The sequence below is a fragment of the Onthophagus taurus genome, chromosome 7 (genome assembly GCF_036711975.1).
Source record: "Onthophagus taurus isolate NC chromosome 7, IU_Otau_3.0, whole genome shotgun sequence".
Taxonomy (NCBI): Eukaryota; Metazoa; Arthropoda; class Insecta; order Coleoptera; family Scarabaeidae; genus Onthophagus; species Onthophagus taurus.
Genome location: NC_091972.1, coordinates 4,357,618 through 4,383,756, shown reverse-complemented (window position 1 = coordinate 4,383,756; position 26,139 = coordinate 4,357,618). Strand labels below are relative to the sequence as shown.

General features: G+C 33.5%; 3 long non-coding RNA genes across 4 annotated transcripts; all 3 read left to right on the top strand.

The window, feature by feature from the left end:
- The first annotated feature begins 2,106 nt into the window (after positions 1-2,106).
- LOC139430601 (uncharacterized) lies at positions 2,107-3,167 on the top strand. Its single transcript, XR_011640998.1, has 2 exons — positions 2,107-2,706; positions 2,862-3,167. It is a non-coding gene; the product is annotated as an uncharacterized lncRNA (long non-coding RNA).
- Positions 3,168-13,926: 10,759 nt separating this feature from the next.
- Positions 13,927-14,955, top strand: LOC139430602 (uncharacterized). The gene is made up of 3 exons (XR_011640999.1): positions 13,927-14,150; positions 14,205-14,342; positions 14,755-14,955. It is a non-coding gene; the product is annotated as an uncharacterized lncRNA (long non-coding RNA).
- A 1,219-nt stretch (positions 14,956-16,174) lies between these two features.
- On the top strand, positions 16,175-23,541 carry LOC139430734 (uncharacterized). Of its 2 annotated transcripts, XR_011641115.1 has the most exons (4): positions 16,175-16,277; positions 16,337-16,445; positions 16,497-19,132; positions 19,222-23,541. It is a non-coding gene; the product is annotated as an uncharacterized lncRNA (long non-coding RNA). The 2 variants fall into 2 exon arrangements; XR_011641114.1 differs by having other exon boundaries at positions 16,337-19,132.
- Positions 23,542-26,139: the final 2,598 nt, after the last annotated feature.

Genomic DNA, 26,139 nt, shown 5'->3' with positions numbered 1-26,139 from the left:
AATCACAGATAGGTATATTACCTTACAAAACAAATAGTTACCTAATTTTGGGTATACATTACAAAGTAAATAAGTTGTTTTTGTTTATATAACTTGAAATTTCATGTTATTTGATACAATTGAAACTTTTTGTAATATTGGACCGCTATATTTCAATCGGTTCAATATTTGTAAAGAACGCGTATCAGTTACCAGTGAATTAAATTTATTACGGTTTATTTTCAGTGAAAACATTTTATTGAAGATAAATAATTGAAAACCGTGGCAAAATGGACCTACTTTGTTGATATACGAATTTAAAAATAAACATAAAGCAGCTTTTAACACATAAAATGCAATATTGATAAAAATTTTCGATTACTCTTTTTGCGCTACAAATTGCGCATTGCCATTAAAAAAAAAATTTAAAGTTTTTATATAAAAATAAATCTGCTAAATTCATAATTTCAATATAAATACTTCAAAGTTATATGTTACAATTAAAAATTCAATTAAATAATTGAGATGCTTGGATTCGTATTGAGAAGAGACGAAATTGAATGACCGTCGCGGTAAAATTGCCTTTACGAAACTCTATTTTAATTTAAAGTTTCGACTAGCGATTGCAACATATTGCGCAAGCGAGTGTCTCAACTTCCGAAACTGAATTCGAACTAGTGCACTAAAACAATACGGCCTGTTACTTCCGGCCTTAATTCCTCGATACATATGTCAAACATATTTAATATGGAATTCGAATTTAAACATTTCACAGTTTCCCCCCTAACTTTTAACTCTATTTGAATACGATTACAAGTAAAATGATTTTTATTTCTAAAGCTAATGTTTCAATATTTATCAGTTATTAATTAAATCTCTTGGTTTAAATTGATTTTGTAATGCTTTGAGTAATAAAATTCATAGTTGCAATCGCCAAGTACTTCGAAAGAAAAAATGTGATTTGATCCAAGGACAATACAAGGTTGTACCTTGGAACAACGTTGAATGCACCTTGGGCCAATTAGTCACTAAACAAGATGGAACATGGAGAACTCGAATGAATGTTGAACTCAATGGCCTGGTTGGTGATGACTAGAAACATTCGGGTTCGTCTGAAGATGCACGGCTAAACCTGAATGTTCCTAGGTCTAGTGTTAGTTCTAGTTTTAGTTCAATACAAGTATGCAACATAGTGCCGTCTTAAGAGAGGTAGCCGTACCGGAATGTTTCTAGTTCCAGGTCTAGTGTTAGTTCTAATTTTACTATTAGTTCTTGTTTTAGTTGTTATTCAGCGTTAGATTATTGTATATTTTTCATCGACCTAAAACTAGAACTAACACTATCACTAGAACTAACACAAGACCTAGAACTAGTTTTACACTAGCACTATCACCAGAACTAACACAAGACTAAGAACTTGAATCATTCAGGTTTAGTCGTCTTGAGAGACGCACGGCTAAACCCAAATGTTTCTAGTGCTAGGTCCAGTGTTTGTTCTAATTTTAGTATTAGATCTTGTTTTAGTTATTATTCAGCGTTAGATTATTGTATATTTTTCATTAAACTAAAACTAGAACTAGCAGAAGACCTAGAACTAGAATCATTCGGGTTTAGCCGTCATGAGAGACGTGCGCTAAATCCGAATGTTTCTAGTTTTCGGTTTAGTGTTAGTTCTAGTTTTACACTAGCACTATCATTAGAACTAACACAAGACCAAGAACTAGAAGCATTCAGGTTTAGCCGTCTTGAGAGACGCACGGCTAAACCTGAATGTTTCTAGTTCTAGGTCCAGTGTTTGTTCTAATTTTAGTATTAGTTCTTGTTTTAGATGTTATTCAGCGTTAGATTATTGTATATTTTTTTTTCATAGAACTAAAACTAGAACTAGCACAAGACCTAGAACTAGAATCATTCGGGTTTAGCCGTCTTGAGAGACGTGCGGCTAAATCCGAATGTTTCTAGTTCTAGGTCTTGTGCTAGTTCTAGTTTTATACTAGCACTATCACTAGAATTAACACAAGACCAAGAACTAGAATCATTCAGGTATAGCCGTCTTGAGAGACGTGCGGCTAAACCCGAATGTTTCTAGTTCTAGGTCTAGTGTTAGTTCTAGTTTTACACTAGCACTGTCATTAGAACTAACACAAGACCAAGAATTAGAATCATTCAGGTTTAGCCCTCTTGAGAGACGCACTCCTAAACTTGAATGTTGCTAGTTCTAGGTCTAGTGTTAGTTCTAGTTTTAGTTCAATTAAAATGTGGAACATAGTGATATCTTATATTAACTACTGCTACCTACAACTGTGACAAGAACTAACATTCTACATTCCTACAACCAGAAACATTCAGACATTGGCACAGAGTAAGGCAGAGAGTTAGCTCACCGGGAAAATGATAGGCCATTCTCTATCTCTTATTATCACATCATAATACCGATATTTTCTCTTTGTCATCTTGATAGAAATCCTTAGTAGATGGCGTACATGTCATTAGTAATATTACAGAAAACTGTTGACTTTGTTTAAGCGGTTTTGACATTTTATGTATGTCACATGTCACACAATCCTTTTGCGTTTATTGTCTTATTTGTGCTTATTATCTATTTTTGCGTTGTATTTTTTACGAATAATTTTCGAGAATAATTATTATAAAAATGTTTTGCATTGTGTGTGGATGTAGCGAAGATGAAGTTGGAAAATTATTTTGTTTTCCCAAGAATAAGGACAGGTTAGTATTTTAATTACATTAATTTTTAATTTCAATAGTATTCAAATTAAGTATTCAAATTTTTGATAACACCGTGTCACTTAGGGTAAGAAGCAGTTTGTGGTTGATAACCAACATTTATTTGTTATATGTACTTTATCAATTGAAAACCACAGACAAAAACGGCCAACCCAACCCAACCTGTGAGGGTCATCCCGGAGAAGACGGGGACAGCGGTTTTTAGTGTAATTATATTGTCATTTAAATATAAAATTTTAAATCGCCAATGGATTTCTCTTTATTTTGCATTGAAATTATAAAATTATAACTTTTTGATTTGAGGTGCTTTTTATTGGTCTATTAAGCTGTAATTATTTTGGCTTACGCAAGCTAAATATAGCTTAATAGATCCCCAAAAAGCACATTAGATCAAAAATATTTCTGTATTCAAATTTTAAATTAAATAAAAGATTTGAATTTGGCGCCAATTGCATTTTTGCTTCTCACTGCCATCTACATAAGTGTTACATGATGAGTGAGAGAGACCGGTATATATTGGATCTCGCTTTCACAATGGAGTTGGCCGTCTGGTAGTAGTCTGTGGACATTGGTTTCTATGGAAATATATTTTTGTATATTGCATTTTAAGTAAAATTCACTGTATATTGACTAAATCTTTTAATTATTGATTAATGTTAATAAGTTGATAGAGAAGTAATATTAGAAGTAACGAAAATACAAATCATAAAAATTGCCTGCAGTACTTCAATATCTTTTTAGTTTACTTAAACTTTTTTAAGACTTCCGAGGCAAAAAGGGAGCTGCTGTTGTGAAAAGGAATTGAATGGAGTAAAAGACGCGGTCGTCTCTGTTTTCTCGTATTTCTTTGACGTTGCGACGCCCGCCGGCCGCTTAATTTAAATACACTCAGTGGCGAAATGTATTTTCGAAGTAATTGTTCCGTAATTTACTAGCGGTGACATTTAAAGTGGCCTCGGAAAAGTTGCCGCGTTTTTTATTGAGTTATTCGTACTTTACAAGTATAATCCAAATTTACGTCGCACTGTATCCACGCAATTAACGTTAAAGGGAAACGCAATTATCGAAAATGTTCTATTTAGTTACCTATTTGGAAACGTTTTATACAAAAAAATTTTTTTGATTAAACTTTGAATGGGACATAAATCATAATTAAACATGGGGGTAAGATTTTGACGAGGTGCCAATTAGCTGTCGTCGTGATGAAAGGCAGAACTCCGGAAGTGTTAAAGTTAGCAGGGAGGCCCTTGAGCCTCAAAGTGGGACGGCGAAAGAACCCTCAGAACCCTAAACGTCAAAGCGAGACATTTACCAAATTAATAAATTGCCTCATAGCCAATTACCTTCGGGGGTAGGAATAGTTAAATAGAATCTAGAAACCCTGGAGAGTGGAAAACCCTTCGAATATAGAGGCCAACTTCCGACATTACCCCCCCGAGTCATTCCCCCCGATATATTTACAATTTTCTACCGCCTATAAATGTTTACTTTTATAGTTATTTATACGGCAATCTGTCACAGTAACTCTGATTCATGGTCGCCTGTATACAGAGTAGCGGGATTTTCAGGAAAACGATTCGATAAAGAGTCGGCGAAACACGTCCCCTTGAAAATACGACGACGACAAATAACTCGGGGAAAATTTTACGAAAAGGATGCGTAGAATTATTAACGTATTTCCCTAAATCGAAGTGATGCTAAAATATTCATGGAACGCGCGGGACAACGGAGCGTTGCGAAATCGTACGCTCGTGAAATATTTAAGATCGTTGCTCGACCTAATTGATACTGCAAGCAGGCACGGTATTCAAGGGCCCCGATATTGGAACATCGACTACCTCTGAATAAATTATGCCATTTATCGATATACGATACATTCACAGAGAAATACCAACCGTTATAGAAAACATAGAATAGAAACTTCAATAGCATCTTATCGATAATGAATAATGTCCTAGTAAAAACTTTTATTTCCTGAGCGTGCATCCCAAAAGACATCCTCCAACTTTCGTTCAGGGAGGAATTAGATCGTTTCGATAAAATATTTATTGCTTAAGTTCTTCGGCTAAACAGATGTCAGAATACGACTATGTTGGGGTTAAACATAAAACTGTCATGTACCATGGGCTATTTTTCACGAATTTAGCGTCGGTATTGAACTTTATCTTTCCCTCGAAGAGGAACCCTCTTTTGTAGCTTGGTTCGCGTGTAGTCAAGTGTGATGAATCGGTCGTAATGAAAGAAGAAAACAACCGCAACGTCTCAACCACCAACAAAAAGTATCATTCACGTTGTAAATGACGGCTGTTTCACTGAAATATTGCTAACCGCGAGAAAATCTAAAACTATTTTCATTATTTACAAGCACTAGGAATCTTTGATTATCTCTTTAAAGTTTTTCTCAAACACCTTTTAAACTTGGTTTTTGAATGCGCTTTCGATAAAGGAAGATAAAAAGGTCTCTGCAGAAAGATCGGAAGTTCGTAAGAGCAGCATCAGGAGGAGGAGGAAATACACACGGTCGAAGTGCAGCCGCGACGTTCGAAATGTTTGGCGGAAAATTAAAGCGAACTTTATTCCGGACAATCGCACCTGCACACGATTCCTTCGAATGGGCCACTTAGGAGGCGGCTCTCCCGCCCAGGAAGTTGTTAACTCACTTCCGGAAACTCGCGCACATTTTTCTTTTACATTTGCTTTCACATTAAACTCGATTTAAACTGAATTGGACGCGCGGAATCCGATTGTAAGGAGATTTCAGACATCTCCATTTCCACCTTTATACACAATGTTTTTCCTATTTATAGATTTAATTTGATACCGTTGAAATCAAGTTTGATGAAAGGATTTTTGTTCCTTTTTGGAAAGTTAAAATTTTAATTACATTTTAAATTAATTAATGGTTAATTCGACGAATATAAACGGGGGTGGTTACGTTGGGGGTTAAAGATCAGAACCGGGGGTTGATGTCGTAGTCAATAAAACTTGGTAGGGCAGCGGCCTTAGGGCGTAAAAAATAACTTTCAATTAAAGTTGGACCGAAGGCGCCGCACCGAACTTTTCCCAACCAACAATTTTCCATAAAAACGCCCGCCAATTACAGGCAACGTCGGAATTATAAAGACGACCCCCGTGAAAAATTTTAAATTAAACTGACAGAACTTCGACGCATCACGATATTCCCGAGAACTTACGTGATCGAGCTTGCCCTTAAAGCTTAATTGCTGGGTTGAATTCAACCTCAAATCGTTATAACTTTCTTTTTAAACGTAATTATATCGATTATAGAACGTGTTGTAAATTTAATTAACGGTGTTGGGTTAATAACAAACCCCTACTTAAAGGTTATCTTCATACACTTTATGTAGATTAACTACCTCTGCTGAATTTCGACCCAACATAATGTTTATATTCTCTACTCGGAATATTTACATTCCCTCATACATAGCAAAGCTTCTATATTTAGAGGAAATGGGCTGGCGTAATTGATATAAACAGCTATGGTGATGATCTAGTGCATGTGCAGTAGTACCAACGGAGGTTAATTAGTGTTATGAGCCGATATATTAGCGGGTGTCTTATTTCCTAAGTACACGCTGAGTTACTGTGCGGTTCGATTATTCCAGCTTATTTCAGCGTCTGCAATCAACGTAACGTTGTGGTCGATCAACGTAAGCGGATTAATTACTTCAAATTTCGGCTGAGAAGATGAACTTTGCAATACCTTCGGGGGTTCTAGTCATTAACCTAATGATTACCTCCTGTCCAAAATTCGGAATATAAATAGTTTAAATTAGTAATTATTACGGATATATCGCAACGTATTCACTATATTACAGTAATTAAAATTATAATTACTTTCTCCAAATTTTCTCTGCCCGATAATTCTTGTATTACTCATCATTAAACATCAATTAAATTAAAAGTTATACTATTTCAGCAACATCAACAAATTTTGTAAAGGTATGGTCGAACACGATGAGTTAAATTGTTAGCCATTTTTGAGAATCTTTCCTCAAAGTGTTGGAGTGTTTGCAAAAATTCAAAAAAACGTACTAAATTAAGAGTTTTCACCCAATCATCCATTTTTAACCACACGTTTTTGAAATCAGTTTCTAATCCTTTGGAAACAGTATCTGATGTATTTGCAAGCATGATCTAGTGTTGTGTAAGCAGTTAGTAGCATTTTGCAAGCATTGCATAGTCTTTTATACGCAGAATCTAACACGTTGCAAGTAGATATAGTCTTCTGCAAGCAGTATTTATTCCTCTATGAAGAGTATTCAAGTTTCTGCAAAGAGTATTATTAGTTCTTTTAAGCAATATCTAGTCTTCTTTAAACAAGATCTAGTATATTAAGCAAGCAGTACCTAATCTTTTGAAAACAGTATCTTTTCCGTTGGAAGTAATATGTAGTCTTCTGCTAGCAGTATCTAGTCTTGTTTTTTCATACCCTTGCTTTTTGCTACGATATGTAATTGACATACACTGTTGGAAATAATTTACGAGCACACCTGTATAATCTGAACGCGTGTGTCTAGCGGAATAAAATTTGGTATGGAAGTAGTACTAAAGTAGTGTAACTTACTCTCACATGGAGAGCGGCACAACTCTGCTGGGAGATGAAACATCAATAGCGAGAGTATCCCCCGTGAGCTTCGCGTACCATCGCTACACGACGTGGCATGGAGTCTATAAGTCGCTGTATTGTAGCGAGAGGGATGGCCAACTATGCCACCTCAACTCGCCTCCATAGCACCAAAACGTTAGCCGGGGAAGCCGGATAACGTTGAAGTCTCCGACCAGTCATTTCCCAAACATGTTCGATTGGACTCAGATCCGGAAAACGAGCTGACCTAGGAAGCATTCGTATACGATGCTCTTCCACAAAGGTCTGTACAATACGCCCGATGTGCGTTCGGACGTTGTCGTGCATGTATAGGAGACCTGGACGCCGCCGAACGTAGGGAAGCACAACGGACCGTAGCACCTTATATACGTATCGTTGACCCGTCATGGTCTGCCATACACGCAGCAGACATGTACGTCCACCATGTGTAATAGCACCCCATACCATAATGCTCGGTTGTCGGTGGATAGGGCATTCTTGCACGCACTGCTCGAGTAGACGATCACCACGTCTCCGACGAACTAAAATTCGCGCATCACCGGTGCTCAATTCGAATCTTGATTCGTCGGAAAACAAAATGTCCCTCTACTCGGCAACCCACTAATGCCTAGCGTTGACCCACTCGTGACGTATGCTGCGGTGCTTGGGTGTTACTGGAATCCGCTATATCGCACGACGCGCACGCAGTCCACTATCTACCAAACGCCGCCATACAGTTCGCGTAGTGAGTGAGCCTTCCCCTGCCGGTGGCCAAACAGCTCCAAGTTGCCTTGAGGAGAACGCACACGACGCTAAAGCGCTGAGCACAAGAGTGCGATCCTCGTGTGCTGGGGTCGCGCAGGGCCATCCCGGCCGCGGCTGTAGGTACCTATGTCCTACCTCAGACCATTCTCGCCATGCCCGTTGCACTGCCGATAACGACCGCTCGAGACGACGCGTAATTTCACGGAACGATACACCCTCAATGTACATACCCACAAACATTCCTCGCCCAAACTCGCTTAAGTAACGCGATCGCCCATCCATTGCGCACAGAGTACGATAACAATGTGGTCCCTCACACCTCACTAAAAACGACCGGTGTTTTCCATCCACTTCGGTCTCCATAGCGACGGAATGTTCCACTTGGAAGGGCGGCTCAGTCAACAATGCCGCGACGGAACAATTCGAAACTCGCTGAATAAACTCGTCTACAGTAAAGCTTTGTGCTCCGCAAATATTATGGATTTATCTTCACGCGTTCAGATTATATAGGGTGTGCTCGTGAATTATTTCCAACAGTGTATTTGCAAGCAGGATCTAGTGCTGTGTAAGCAGTTAGTAGTGTTTTGCAAGCATTGTATAGTCTTTTATACGCAGAATCTAACACGTTGCAAGTAGATTTAGTCTTCTGCAAGCAGTATTTATTCCTCTAAGAGTATTCAAGTTTTTGCAAAGAGTATTATTAGTTCTTTTAAGCAATATCTAGTCTTCTGTAAACAAGATCTAGTATTAAGCAAGCAGTACCTAATCTTTTGAAAACAGTATCTCTTCCGTTGGAAGTAATATGTAGTCTTCTGCTAGCAGTATCTAGTCTTGTTTTTTGATACCCTTGCTTTTTGCTACGATAAGTAATTGACATATTTCTTTTCCTTAGGTTCTATAGGTAAATTATAAAAATTTTGATTATTACAATCAAATTATGATTCCTTTTCTAAGTAAAAAAAAAAATATTTTTCAGAGGAATGCAAATCTTTGGTTATTAAGGATTATATTGAAAGGACTTCAGAGGTTGGCTTCGTCGGCTCATTCGATCGCAGTCACGTATCGAATTAAATTGAAAAAAATCCGGGTCGTGTCACTGCAGATGTGGGATTTTTGGTAATTCGGTTCGTAGGGCGTACGTGATGGTGGAAGGTTTGAAGGGATTTCCGCAATCCCCTGATTTGTGTCAATTTCGGAAGACAATCGATCGAAAAAGGTACTACGAAAAATCTGGATACTTACGGTTAATCATTTAATAATTTTAAATCTACGACTGCTTAGATAAGTCATTACCGCACTCATTTGAGGTGATTTGAGTTACGTAATGAAGTTCATTACCGCACTGGTTTCATTACGTAACGCATTTTTAGCCTAATCAGAACAGACTTAATTTATTGAAACGAGCAACAATACAAAAGAAAAAGTTCTACTTATTTAAAGAGAAACAATACTATTTGTTATAAACATTAATTGTTATGTTTTGACATTTTGAAACACTTATTCCAGGTGAGTAAACATGTTATTGAAACTGACATTAATTCAAAATTGTTAACAATCATTTCAAAATATTTTCATAAATGTCAAAATAGACCTTTTTAAAGAAATTGATTATTAAGTAATTTTTTAGCAGTCGTAGATAAAATGTTGTATATCACACGTGGGCTAGAGCATAATTACAGTACTCGTGTGATTACAATTCTCGTGCAATTCTCCACGCTCGTACAGTAATTATGCTTCTAGCCCACTTGTAATATAAATAACTATTAATTAATCCAAAAGTTTTATACAATATTCCGAATATTCAGGTATTATTGAGATATCGAAAATTAATTAAAACCGTAAATTTTGTAAACGACTCATTAATATTTCCGTACGTAAATATCCGATTAAAATAAATGAAATATTACATTTTGGTAAATATCACACATCAACAATAATAAATGTATGGATGTTTTTTAAATGAAGAGAAATTAAATTAAACGAATCAAATTTGATGATGTTTTTAACATAACAGTAAGTAATACGTATATATAAATATAGAAATCTAAAATGTTTTGGAAGCCACAAACGTTGGATGACCATAAACGTGGAATAAACGTCGGAGGTATACGCTAAATTACGAATTCGCCGGCCCGTACCGAGTATCCTTTAATTGATGTAGCGGTTTGTCGTATAATTACAGTTATTGTTGTCTATGAGATGATAATGTATGAGCATTTGCAGAATCCGGTTGCATTTGCGTGGCGAAATTTTGGGTTTTCGAAAACCACCCCGGTTATATATTCCAACGTCATTTACAATTCAACAAATTATAATCTACTCAGTCTTTGAAATAATAAAATTGAGCTTTGTTTAATTTGAAATAAAAAGTGACTTAACAACGTAGGCAATAATTCATCTCATAAGAGAAAGATAAGGAATATGTAGGTAATAAATGTTATATAACGACTCAACTTATTCCAGTATATCATTAAGAACGACCTGGGCTCTTCACCGAATTAGTTACATTATAACTGAATCGTCCGGGGACGTTACTGTATAATAACTAGTCGAGAGTTTAACGGCTTTAGCACTATGCAATGAAATTAGTAATAATCTCGTTATGTGCGAAAGTGGATTAACACAGTTTACAGATTTGTTATTGTCGTCACTCGTTTTATCCCTTAAAAATAAAAAAAAAATACATCCTATATGTGTAGTACTAAAATTGTGGGCTCAATAAATTTCAAGTGGGTCATTAAAATTCATCCCTGTCCAACTCTGTGGGCTATGTCGTGCTAACCGGCTCTTAATCTTTTTTAGATGTCGCTGTGGTTGGTGCTGGCATACGGCCTACTTTGTCGTCTCGATCGAAATAAGTTCGAAAATGAAATGTGTAACGAAATTTTTACCTCGCTAATAAATTAAAAAGTAGCGATTTCCGGTGAAAATTACAAATTAATCTACAACAGGATATTGCTTATAAATATTAATTTGAATCTGGGGGTTTCACCGACACATATACATAACGCAACCTGCATAACTTTGTTAAATATGCAAAATGTATAATGTAGGATTATTAGTGAATTCTAGATATTTTTTATGAAAATAAAATAATTGGGTTGATGAGTTATGATGTACTTTTTTTGGGACACCTTAACCAACCTTAATATTTCTCAAAACTTTTTAAATAGTTATTAATCATTTTGAACTATTTTGTAACGCTATAATTCTGTTTTGAACAATCTTAAATGAAGTTTTCAATCATTTTGTCAATCTGATATTACTATAAACCAATTTTCAATCATTTAGACAAATTTGCAAAGATTACAAACCTATTTCTCTCGATTTTGAACAATTCTACAACGCTAAAAATCTGTTTTAAATAATTTTAGATGATGTTTCAATCATTTCGAGCAACCTGAAATTGATATTAAGCAGATATTAATTGTTTAGACAAATTTTCAAAGATTTAGAACAATTTTGCAACGGTGCAAATCTGTTTTGAGGGAGCTCTTGAGTAACTTTAGCCCTCCAAAAGCTTAGGGCAGATGTAGGTCCTTGATGAACCTTAGTATTGCCCTAAGGTCTTGAACCATTATGTCGGTAGGTGCTAAGGTACCGAAAATTTTGTGTCTTAGTGGGCCTCTGGCGATGCAATTGCACAGTATATGTTCAGTTGTTTCTGACTCGTCGTTGCAAAGTCGACAAGTTTGATCCTCAGCTTGTCCAATGTGGAAGAGGTGGTATTTTAGGGGCGCATGGCCGGTCAGGTAACCTGAGAGCGTCCTTATATCCCCTTTGCTGAGGCATAAAACTCTTGAATTGTCATACTCTTCGCTTGTCTGTGACCTGGAAGTTCTTTCCAGCGTAAGGCTACCTTTGAGACTTCCCAACTGTTGATTATTCGTTTTAGGTGGCTTTTTTGTAGTCCACAACCAGGTTGGGGTCCAATGAAGGGCGTGTTCGCTGCCTCTCTGGCCAGCTTGTCCGCCTTCTCATTGCCCTTAATGTTGCTGTGACCTGAAACCCACCAGAGAGTAACATCATTACCCCTAGCGAGTTCTCTCAGGTTGCTGGTACACTCTCTGCTCAATGCGGAGTCACACGTGTAGACCTGAATTGCCTTTAAGGCGGGCTGACTGTCTGTGAAAACGTTTATGGATGCACCTTTCTGTCCCTTCTGTAGGTTCAAAGCGGTGCAGAAGTTTTTAGCAAGAACTTCTGCTTGGAAAATCGTTCTGTCCGAGCTGAGGGGCAGTTTAATGTGGCTAGTAGGTCCACTGATTGAGACAGTTGACCTTATACGGCTAATTGAAATTGTATTCTTTCGGTGTATTATTAGGTAAGTTTTAATTTCAATCAGGTGATTTAGACATGGGTCCTTGAGGATTTTGAGGTGTCCTCTGAGGTCACCCTGCATCAACATTTACCCCGAAACCGCCGAGGTGGCTTGCAGGGCAAGGCACTGGATTTGATACATCAACACGAAATCGTCAAGTTTGGAAAATTCTCCATCATTTTGATCAACCTAAAATAAAGAAGTTATCAATCATTTAGACAAATTTGAAAAGCTCTTTAACGCTGAAAGTTTGTATGAAACAATTTTTAATGAAGTATTTAAACATTTGGAACAACCTGAAATTGATATTAAGCAGCATTGAATCATTTAGACAAACTTCAATGAATCTCAATTTGATCAAACTGAATCAAACTGAATACCAATTTGCTTTCAATGATTTTGTACAATTTCGAAACGTTGTAAATTTGTTTTGAATAACTTTAAATGATGCTATTAATCATTTCGAATAACCTGCAATTACTATCAATCATTTAGACAAATTTTCAAAGATTACCAATCAATTTGGAATGTTTTTTAACGATTTTTGCATAATAATTTGAAGAGTTTTGCAAACATTTGAATCATTTTACATAATTATGAACGAATTTTGAAGAGTATGTAATAAGTGTTAAATTAGTAAGGAAGCTTTCAACGGTCAATTTAAACTAACTTTGATGAATTTGAAATGGCTATAAGTTTGCAATCATTTGAAGTAATTCAATAACCATCTACAAATCTAATATGAAATTAGTACATTTATGCGTGGTTTGGAATGAGAGTTACGGTAGTAAAAGTAATTTCACGTTTGTACTAGTTAAATTGGATTTGAATTTACGGGAAAAACACTTTGTCGGGTCTAAAACAAGAATTTATAACTTTGTAAATTTTGTAAACCGTATAACACAGGTTTATTATTAGATTGTAGACATATCATTTTTTTGTGAAAATAAAATGACTGAGCTGGTATTTTCTACTTTTGGAACAAAAATTTTAGAAATTACGACGATCTGAATTATTAGTTTAATTAAAAGGGGCTTAAATATGCCGGCTTTTAGTTCCGGTTTTTCCGCGCGAGCGCTTGAGAATTCATTAAAACTGTTGCAGACTTGGTAGAGAGGTTTTTGCCGTCGCGGCATTTGCGAGTACAAGAAAAACCCCTACAGCGATTCATTTCCAAGAATGGAGAACGAGCGGACGGTCAAATTACAACTGGAAAATGAACGCAGCAGTACGTCAAGGCACAAGACGAACCTAATGCGAAGAAAATTATGTACACCATACGATTTACCACCCTCTCTTTTAATTAACAAGACGAATTAATTTCTATCAAAAATAAACTTATCTAATATACGTAGGTACTGTTCTAATACGTATTGTGGTGGCGTAAAGTATCTTTATTTTAAATAATTCTAATTAATGAAAACACAAACAAATAAGAAAGAATTAACAAAAAAAAATTTTTAAATTCAATTTAACTTTCAACACTGTTCTACAACGTTGTCAAATGTTCAAATGACTCAGGATTATTTGTGGGTTCAACGCTTGAGTGAACGAGTACAAAAATAAATAAGCAAACTTTAACAAAACTCTCAGTGAAATAATTAATAATATTATCTTTTAACTTATAGTTAATACGAAGTAAATTAATTAATCAAATTTAAAAAATTGAATTAAACGTAATGAAATTGTAATAACATAACCAAACAAATTAATATCTCAAATTAATTTAAGGTAAGTGAACGAATAATAATGAGATTGAAAATTATAACTTAGCTTATCTTGTAGTTTACTGAAGTTCTCGGTTAAGGACTCTTCAAAGGAATCGGACACAATGTTTCTTGATTAGATTGGAATAATTCTTCCGAATGGTATACTGGATTAATTGGATCAGGAATCACTTAATTTTCTTTTTTATTATTAAAGGTGATTAATTTGATTTCGAATAATCTTCTTTTCTTGTTATTTAACTTATTAAAATGATGTTTTCTATTTTTGAGGTTATGTCACAATGGTGATTGACAAGAATGACAAGTAACCTAACTTTTGTTTTGGTTTAAACGATTGCGGACAAAATAGCGTGCGCTCCTCGTCACGTTCGAAATCACACTAAAATCCACCAGTTTCGTTTGTTTAATGTTAAAACGCTTTAAATAACGTTTTCTGATTGGTTCAATTCTTCAACTTGAAATTCGCAATTTAAATTTCTCCGGTATTGTCAACTTTGAAATGTCAAATGTCACCAATTAAATTTTATCAAAAATTATTGAAATCTCTATTTTAACAATATTTATGTATGAAATGTTGTAGTTTTGTTGCTTTAACTTTGTTTGTGCAGATTTTCTTTTAGATTTCAACGTCCAGCTTTAAAAATATATTTAAATATTCAATCTACGGATTTTCGTCCAATTCTTCATCAAAACTGCCATATGATGGATGGTTTTCGTTCTTAACATCCTAAGATTATCGGTTTCAATAGTTTTAACCGGACAAACATGAATTACAATAAGAAATTAATGAAAAATGAAATTTGAGGTTATGTAACTGTCAAAATTCTACAAAATTACTTCGTATTGTACAATATATAATGAATTTACAACATTTTATTAATACAAAAACAAATTCCTATAATTATTATTCGTAACCTCACCCACGACTAATACGATTATGCAAAACTTTATAAATTAATGAACGACTTGGTTATACTATTACAGTGTATTTAACTTTTCAACTACATTGAAATTCCCCTAATTCAAATCACTAAGGTAGCGGAAGAAAACTTCGAGTTATGGAGAATTCGAGTTAGAGAAAAATTAGTAGAATTTCAGCTCTAAAGAAATAATTAGAAATGTACAGGTTGGTTCAAATTCGATGTCCGAATAGGCTATCTCGGAAACTATAATAGTTAGAAAAAAAGTAGCTTACATGTCTCGATCTCTTTTTTTTAAATAAATACCAATATCGAAAACCTCAAGGCGATATCGTCTTTTGTTTTTCCCCTAGAGGCCAAAATTCAAAATATCGTAAAACCAGCAAATGCAATTATCATGGTTATTATTATAGGTGGAGTATTATAACTAAGACATTATATGGACACTTTTTTACAGAGAATTTGATGGCGTAGTCAAAAATATTTTTTCGGTTTTAGATTTTGAGATATTAAAACAATTTTCGTTTTTTTAAATGGAAACAACCACTGATTATTCGCTTATTAAATTCGTTATTTTTTTCTGATTACAAAAATATAGCGTTCGGCAGGTATATTTCTTGTTGTTTTAGAATAAAGCTAAAAATAAACTTTTTTTTGTGTCGCCAAAGAAATTAAATTTACAGTTTCCTGTAAATTATAACTAAAAATTAAAAAAATATATTTCTGATATTTGAAAGAAATACATTTGGTGAACTATTTAATTTATATTTGTTTTACACAAAAGTTGGAATAGATTACATTATTTCACATTTTTTATTAATATTTAATATTATTATTAAATGACTAAATAAATTATTGATAGATGGCGCTCATATATTTTTATTTGTTCATTCAAAAATTTGCTGAAGTGTCAAATTAAAATTCCTGTTTTTTAATATGGATTACGAAAAGTTTAACATGTTAGAATGTTACATATTAGAAAATAAAGTTAATTTTATATAAATTTTTAGTAGAATAATTTTTAGTTATAGTGCCGTAATTTACAGGAAACTGTAAAGTTAATTTCTTTGACATGTAGACATGAGATCATGACATGTAAGCTACTTTTTTTCTAACTCTTATAGTTTCCAAAATAGCTTATTCGGACATAGAATTTGAACCACCTGTACTTTTCTAATACGTATATTTAAAACAGAACACTTAATACTATTGTAAGTAGAAAATTAATCAAGTTTTTTAAAGTAATCCGTAATTTTCTTTTGGGTTAAAGTGGACAACCGCTCTTTGTCGAAAAAATCTTTTATTAAATGTGAAGAATTATGAATATTATCTGAAATATTCTCTCTTGATAATACAAAGGTTTCAAGCTTTTTAAGAGAGTAATAAGCTTCATCAAATGTAGGCATAGCGATAAGTATTTCATTTTTAAGGTTATCATCACCCCCATCTCATTTTGAAACAATAAGAGCATTAGGTTTGTTTTGGTTTAAGAATCTGTAGTTTCTGAGCCTGAGTCTATGTGGTTTGATTCTGTAGTTAAAATTACTTACAGAACGGATTCGAATATTTTATTCTTTGGTAAATTCGACTTATAGAAGTAAAAGTTGAAGAAATTCCATAATAGTTCAGTTCGAGTTACAGAGAAATTCGAGTTATTGAAATTCGACTTAGAGAGATAAAGCGAGTAACAATTAAAACTAGAACTAGAAAGGCACAGCAAAACCCAAATGTTTCTAGTTGTTTCTAGAGTACTGTTAGTTCTAGTTTTACACTATGTAGAACTAACACTATACCTAGAACTAAAATCATTTGGGTTTAGCCGCAAGTCTCTAAAGACGGCTAAATCCGAATGATTCTAGTTCTAGGTCTTGTGTTAGTTCTAGTTTTACACTTGCACTATCACTAGAACCAACATTAGACCTAGAACTAGAAAAATTTGGGTTTAGCCGTAAGTTTCTTAAGACGGCTAAGCCCAAATGATAAGAAAAATCCAGGTTTTAAAACGGTGGTGGAAAATTTAATAATTCATTCTAATGCGGCGGTAAATTTTCTTAGCACCTTAGCTTACGATCTGGGTAAGTGCCATCCTTCTAATATAAAGAAGATGAGAGAAAATTAAAATTGAGGTGACGACATTGAAATGAAAATAAGACCAAAATTATTACAATGTAAATTAGGCTTAAAAATCTTGCGAAATATAAATTCGAGAAGATAGAAATACAAAGTAAAAGAAAAAGTGAAATAATCTCATTCACTTAATTAGATTAATCCTTACGGCTTCCAAGCAGAAACCGTGCTCTCGTAGACAAAATTTTAGACCTTAGTTCTGGCCCCCGTCCGTTTCAATTATACGCGTTAGGCTTAATTAACCGTTAATATAATTAAAACGCGTCGGAGCGGAACGGCGAACCGTAAATACGCCGCGTAATTGAGTGTAAAATTGACAGTTTTCGCGGCCGAAGAACAACAATTTCATTTTTGGTGGCGGCGCCGCTTCCACAGCCGCTTTGTGCCGTCGGCCTTTATGATCTACCAACAAAAATATGCAAATGCACTACCATCGAAAAATGGAAATTTGTTGTCCGTTTCTATTCGTCCAACAACCAAAAAAAAAACTCTACTACGAAATACATTTTGATTAATTAGTAGCTTTTTGAGTTGCCATTTGTCGTTTATGAAAATATTATTTGGAGTAGCACGAAAACTATATTTCCGCATAGTTAAGTTGAGTTACCTTGGAAAATTAATACAAACTCCGATCCGGCACTTCGGTTTTACAGCGAAAGTTGTGCCGTAAAAGCTTCGCGGAAAAGTTCCGCGCTAAAAGCTGGGACGTGTATTTTTGAGGCGGTGAGATTAAGCCTTCTCAACTCTACACACACGCTGCGCGCCCCACATTCCGGGCATAAATCTCGATATAAATTAAAGGGATTACCGCGCGCGCGCCGTTAGAAAGGGATTAATATTAATTTTGTGAAACTTTTGATGTAAAGAAAGTAATTTAAAGTAAATCACGAGTGTTGCGCGCCCCGTTAGCAAGCAGCCCGTTTCGGCTCCTGCGGGTGCATGACGAGATTGTTGCTTTTGCCCCAAGTTAAACCGCCGCGTAAAAACTTATCTTGTTTGGTGCAGGCGTCAAGTTCCGTTATATGGGCCTCAAGTAATGCTTAGGCACAGCAGTTCTTAATGAAACTTGCAGTTATCTTGAAGGACTCGCGTACCGTTCATAAAATACACTCAATTTATGACCGTATTTACCTTGAATTCCAATCTCGCGTGTCACGAAACACTTTACCGCCCAAGGGGAATAATAACCCGTAACATGTGTAACGTACGTGCACCAGGGACACCCTTGGGTTAACTTAAAAAAACGATTGTTGTGTAATCATTGTACCGATTAATCGGATTGATAAGAAACACCTTCGGGACGATGACGATTCTTGCTCTGGCTTTTATTTACGAACGATCGCGGAAAGAAAAAAAGGTCTATAAGCTTTACGTTTGAAGGTGAACCTTACCTTTATATTTGAGTAACCACTCGGTTTTTATTGGGGCATTACTGCGAATTGCGGATCTAAATTAGACCGCTCCGGCAGAGGGCGAATGGAAAAGGGACGCTCAAATTGTGATTGTGTGGTCTTGCGGAATGGCAGAAAGAATTGTTGCCTGTTTTCCCATAACAAGACAGATAAATAGAAAAGAAAATAGATCATTTTTTTCTATCTTTTGTTAAATCTTTTCTAAAGTTACTGTTATTGCTAAAATTATTCTCTGATACGACTGCTGGATGTTCTCTTAATAAATATTTTGAAGATTTTTGAAAGTGTTTCTAAAAGACCAGGAAATAGAAAAAGCTTATTGGTGTGTGTCAAAATATTTCAAATCGATTGGAAACATCTTCTTGATACTTAACAAAGAAAAAGCAAGTTAAAAGTGTTGAAAGGGATGTTTTCCAGAAAAGTCAAAGAGTTTACAATATGGGATATACTGATCAAAATAGTTTTGATCCACTTAAAACATCCGTGGGTGTCAAAATATATCAAATCTTTTGGAAACATACATTCTAGTAAGTTTAAAGAATTTATAACTATCACGTAATGATTTTGAGCTATATTAATTAATGACGGATTTTGATTTAAATGAATCTTTTTTTAGAAAAATTTTAAGTAACTCTAATCAGCATGAAGTACTTGTAATTGAAATGGATTCATCCGTGAATTTTTGAAGCATTCATTTGGACAGCTAACAATGGAGTAAATGATGTGATTGGCAGTGTTCCTCTACCAGCTCGATGACCTGAGAGCACTAAAAGCACAGGGGTGGTCACTATTTTGAGGAGCTGGCAATGATTGGCGGTCGATGACAAATTCAAACTGGCGTTTTGGCGTGTCAGCGGATTATACCGGATCTATCTACACATTTTCGATTCAAATATTTGGACCATATTCCACAACTGTGATATTGATTTTCGAGAGTTTAAAAGCACATTATGTATATGTCACAGGTAAAGCGTGCATTTCCGTTAATGTACACATTAGCCAGTCAATGTATACATTAACCTAATGTTTTAGTGAAGGTATTTATCAGTCATAGAGCGTATATGTCACAGGTAAAGCGTGCATTTTAGTTAATGTACACATTAGCCAGTCAATGTATACATTAACGTAATGTTTTAGTGAAAGTATTTATCAGTCATAGAGCGGATATGTCACAGGTGAAGCGTGCATTTAATTAATGTACATATTAGCCAGTCAATGTATACATTAACTAGTGAAAGTATTTATCAGTCATAGAGTGTATACATTTACTAGTGAATGTGTACATAAACTAGGCAGTGTATGCATTTGCTAACAGATGTTAGTAAAAGTTTCGTTATGTAATATATTAGTACACGTACTTTAAGCTTTAACTGGGCGTCATTAGTAATTGTATACATCAACTAGTAAAATATTACATTTCGTATTTTATATACACATTAACTAGATAAATTAGTTAATGTATGCATTGACTAGACAATGTGTACATTCACGGAATGAATACTTTAACTGTAACATATACATTTACTGGTGAATGTGTACATAACCTAGGCAGTGTATGCATTTGCTAACAGATGTTAGTAAAAGTTATAACAGAAAATTTACGGTATAATTTTTTTAATGGAAGGGACTCCATGTGATGCAAGTAATAAGTAAGTGAGTATAGTAGTAACCATTTTTTGGGTTGGGTTGGGTTGGTTTGGGTTTCGTTATGTAATATACTAGTAAGCGTACTTTAAGCTTTAACTGGGCGTTATTAGTAATTGTATACATCAACTAGTAAAAGTTTACATTTCGTATTTTATATACACATTAACGAGATAAATTAGTTAATGTATGCATTGACTAGACAATGTGTACATTCACGGAATGAATACTTTAACTATAACATATACATTTACTAGTGAATGTGTACATAAACTAGGTAGTGTATGCATTTGCTAACAGATGTTAGTAAAAGTTATAACAAAGAAAATTTACGGTATAATTTTTTTAATGGAAGGGACTCCATGTGATGCAAGTAATAAGTTAATAAGTATAGAAGTAACCATTTTTTGGGTTGGGTTGGGTTGGTTTGGGTTTCGTTATGTAATATACTAGTAAACGTACTTTAAGCTTTAACTGGGCGTCATAAGTAATAATTGTATACATCAACTAGTAAAAGTTTACATTTCGTATTTTATACACATATTAACTAGATAAATTAGTTAATGTATGTATTGACTAGACAATGTGTATATTCACGGAATGAATACTTTAACTGTAACATATACATTTACTAGTGAATGTGTACATAAACTAGGCAGTGTATGCATTTGCTAGCAGATGTTAGTAAAAGTTATAACAAAGAAAATTTACGGTATAATTTTTTTAATGCAAGGGACTCCATGTGATGCAAGTAATAAGTAAGTAAGTATAGTAGTAACTATTTTTTGGGTTGGGTTGGGTTGGTTTGGGTTTCGTTATGTAATATACTAGTAAGCGTACTTTAAACTTTAACTGGGCGCCATAAGTAATTGTATACATCAACTAGTAGAAGTTTACATTTCGTATTTTATATACACATTAACCAGATAAATTAGTTAATGTATGCATTGACTAGACAATGTGTACATTCACGGAATAAATACTTTAACTGTAACATATACATTTACTGGTGAATGTGTACATAAACTGGGCAGTGTATGCATTTGCTAACAGATGTTAGTAAAAGTTATAACAAAGAAAATTTACGGTATAATTTTTTTAATGGGAGGGATTTCATGTGATGCAAGTAGTAAGTAAGTAAGTATAGTAGTAACCATTTTTTGAGTTGGGTTGGGTTGGTTTGGGTTTCGTTATGTAATATACTAATAAACGTACTTTAAGCTTTAACTGGGCGTTATTAGTAATTGTATACTTACATCACCTACATCACTTTTATATACACATTAACTAGATAAATTAGTTAATGTATGCATTGACTAGACAATGTGCACATTCACGGAATGAATACTTTAACTGTAACATATACATTTACTGGTGAATGTGTACATAAACTAGGCAGTGTATGTATTTGCTAACAGATGTTAGTAAAAGTTATAACAAAGAAAATTTACGGTATAATTTTTTTAATGGAAGGGACTCCATGTGATGCAAGTAATAAGTAAGTAAGTATAGCAGTAACCATTTTTTGGGTTGGGTTGGGTTGGTTTGGGTTTCGTTATGTAATATACTAGAAGCGTACTTTAAGCTTTAAGTGGGCGTTATTAGTAATTGTATACTTACATCACCTACATCACTTTTATATACACATTAACTAGATAAATTAGTTAATGTATGCATTGACTAGACAATGTATACTGAATGAATGCTTTAACTGTAACATACACACTTTTTTTTTAATTTCAAGATATAAATTGAAATATTGATATGTGTAGTTTTATCGAAACAGTGAGTGATTTTTTAAAATATAACAGTGTGGTCTATAAAAGCTATCATTGTGTTAGTACCACTAGAAACATGTCAACCATGTCTCCATTCTGTTCAGAATAATTGATGGCTATGTGTCATTGTCGAGTAGATTGCGCAATCGTTGTACGAGTTAACTAGAAGCTTTGGAACCGAAAAACGAGGCATACTCATGTTACACGCACATAAACGAATAGGGTTTTGAGCGTCATCAGACCGGTACCACGCAACAACCACCATCGAACAATGTATTATTAACATTCGAGGGGCGTTGTTGTTCGCCGATAGAAACGGTACAATGGAGGTAAACTGGGAGGCTGGGGAGGCGTGTATATCCTTGATTCCGAATTAATTTGATTTAGCAAACTCATTTGGGGCATAAATAAGATAGCAACGGCCGTATTCAATACGACCGCGCGGTTCGGATTATGTTCGGTTGACCCGGATTTTGGGTGAATGGCTCCTCTATCCCTTGCGTTCGCGCTTGATTTGGCCGCCTCCCAAAATAATCTTCCGCCTTCGAGTCGAAAGAGAGGAGAGAAATTCGCGCGCGGCCTCGGTTGTAATACGTAATATCGAATAACTTGGCGTATTAAAATTTATGCCGAAACGGTCTTCGAAGGAGAGAAATCGAATTGTAACTTTGCTTCTCCGGACATAAAGCTGGTTTTAATAAAATTATGACGACGAAGACGGGCGCGTCGAATGCAAATGCGTCGTCGTTCTTAAGAACGTCGCCCGCGGCACATCCCCCTTCCCATCATTAATTATAAATTCCGTCGTCGTCGTCCACATTATGTATGAAAATTAATTAATATACCTTGCGGAACTGTGGTTTTGGTATTATTTAAAAATATTTTTTTTATTTTAAATTAATTTTCCTACAAAGGGATAAAAGTGTTTATTAACAGTTTATACATCCAAAATATTTTTAACGAGGTAAACCATCAACATATCTCTGTGATCACATTGTTATTTTATATCACTGGATAATTGCCAATTTGTACAGGTACGACAAGGCTTTACATATCAATTCTTTTTCGGCTTTGTTATTTAACTAGGTACCGGTGCGGATGTAGGAACTCGGATATACCAATGGGAACATCTTTTCATCTTTTTTTTATTTATAATTATGTGAATTTGCTTTCAGCCTACACTTTAGTAGATCAGGTTCTGTAATTGCCAATTTATATAAATGCTTAGGTGTTTAGACCTAGTGTTCACTCAGAAAACCTCGTTAAAATGTTTGCACTAAACTTTTTACTACTCGTACTAACGACGGGATGATTGAAAAAAATGGTCTAGCTCAAAAAGTAAAGCAGATAGAAATATGTTTTTATATAGAAAAACATTTATAATGAACCTAAAAATCATATTCAAAAATTGGTTTTAATCAATAGATCAATTTTGCCAACTTAGTATAGACAAAAGCAAAAATTACCTAAATATGACGATTTTGACATAAAAAATGTTGTAGTTCAAAAAGTAAAGCAGATAGAAATAAATTTTTATATTAAAAAACATTTATAATTAATCCTAAAATCATATTCAACATTAAGTTTTAAATCTCCGATTAAGATTGCCAACTTAATGTGGCTAAAAAGGAAAAATACCTAAATCTGATGATTTTAACACAAAAAATGGTCTAGCTCAAAAAGTAAAGCAGATAGAAATATGTTTTTATATTAAAAAACATTTATAATGAACCTGAATTCGTATTCAAAAATTGATTTTAATTCACAGATCAATTTTGCCAACTTAGTATAGATAAAAGCAAAAATTACCTAAATATGACGATTTTGACACAAAAAATGTTGTAGTTCAAAAAGTAAAGCAGATAGAAATAAGTTTTTATAAAAAAAACATTTATAATTAATCCTAAAATCATATTCAACATTAAGTTTTAACTCTCCGATTAAGATCGCCAACTTAATGTGGTTAAAAAGGAAAAATACCTAAATCTGATGATTTTAACACAAAAAATGGTCTAGCTCAAAAAGTAAAGCAGATAGAAATATGTTTTTATATTAAAAAACATTTATAATGAACCTAAATTCGTATTCAAAAATTGATTTTAATTCACAGATCAATTTTGCCAACTTAGTATAGATAAAAGCAAAAATTACCTAAATATGACGATTTTGACACAAAAAATGTTGTAGTTCAAAAAGTGAAGCAGATAGAAATAAGTTTTTATATTAAAAAACATTTATAATTAATCCTAAAATCATATTCAACATTAAGTTTTAACTCTCCGATTAAGATCGCCAACTTAATGTAGTTAAAACGGAAAAATACCTAAATCTGATGATTTTGATACAAAAAATGGTCTAGCTCAAAAAGTAAAGCAGATAGAAATATGTTTTTATATAAAAAAACATTTATAGTGAACCTAAAAATCATCTTTAAAAATTAGTTTGAATCCACAGATCAATTTTGCCAACTTAGTATGGATAAAAGCAAGAATTACCTAAATATGATGATTTTGACACAAAAAATGTTGTAGTTTAAAAAGTAAAGCAGATAGAAATATGTTTTTATATAAAAAAACATTTATAATGAACCTAAAAATCATATTCAAAAATTGGTTTGAATTCACAGATCAATTTTGCCAACTTAGTATAGATAGAAGCAAAAATTACCTAAATATGACGATTTTGACACAAAAAATGTTGTAGTTCAAAAAGTAAAGCGGATAGAAATAAGGTCTTTTTTAAAAAACATTTATAATTAATCCTAAAATCATATTCAACATTAAGTTTTAACTCTCCGATTAAGATTGCCAACTTAATGTGGTTAATAAGGAAAAATACCTAAATCTGATGATTTTGATGCAAAAAGTGGTCTAACTCAAAAAGTAAAGCAGATAGAAATATGTTTTTATATAAAAAAACATTTATAATGTACCTAAAAATCATATTCGAAAATTGGTTTGAATCCACAGATCAATTTTGCCAACTTAGTATAGATAAAAGCAAAAATTACCTAAATATGACGATTTTGACACAAAAAATATTGTAGCTCAAAAAGTAAAGCAGATAGAAATAAGTTTTTATATTACAAAACATTTATAATTAATCCTAAAATCATATTCAACATTAAGTTTTAACTCTCCGATTAAGATTGCCAACTTAATGTAGTTAAAACGGAAAAATACCTAAGTCTGATGATTTTGATACAAAAAATGGTCTAGCTCAAAAAGTAAAGCAGATAGAAATATGTTTTTATATAAAAAAACATTTATAGTGAACCTAAAAATCATCTTTAAAAATTAGTTTGAATCCACAGATCAATTTTGCCAACTTAGTATAGATAAAAGCAAAAATTACCTAAATATGACGATTTTGACACAAAAAATATTGTAGCTCAAAAAGTAAAGCAGATAGAAATAAGTTTTTATATTACAAAACATTTATAATTAATCCTAAAATCATATTCAACATTAAGTTTTAACTCTCCGATTAAGATTGCCAACTTAATGTAGTTAAAACGGAAAAATACTTAAATCTGATGATTTTGATACAAAAAATGGTCTAGCTCAAAAAGTAAAGCAGATAGAAATATGTTTTTATATAAAAAAACATTTATAGTGAACCTAAAAATCATCTTTAAAAATTAGTTTGAATCCACAGATCAATTTTGCCAACTTAGTATGGATAAAAGCAAGAATTACCTAAATATGATGATTTTGACACAAAAAATATTGTAGCTCAAAAAGTAAAGCAGATAGAAATAAGTTTTTATATTACAAAACATTTATAATTAATCCTAAAATCATATTCAACATTAAGTTTTAACTCTCCGATTAAGATTGCCAACTTAATGTAGTTAAAACGGAAAAATACTTAAATCTGATGATTTTGATACAAAAAATGGTCTAGCTCAAAAAGTAAAGCAGATAGAAATATGTTTTTATATAAAAAAACATTTATAGTGAACCTAAAAATCATCTTTAAAAATTAGTTTGAATCCACAGATCAATTTTGCCAACTTAGTATGGATAAAAGCAAGAATTACCTAAATATGATGATTTTGACACAAAAAATGTTGTAGTTTAAAAAGTAAAGCAGATAGAAATATGTTTTTA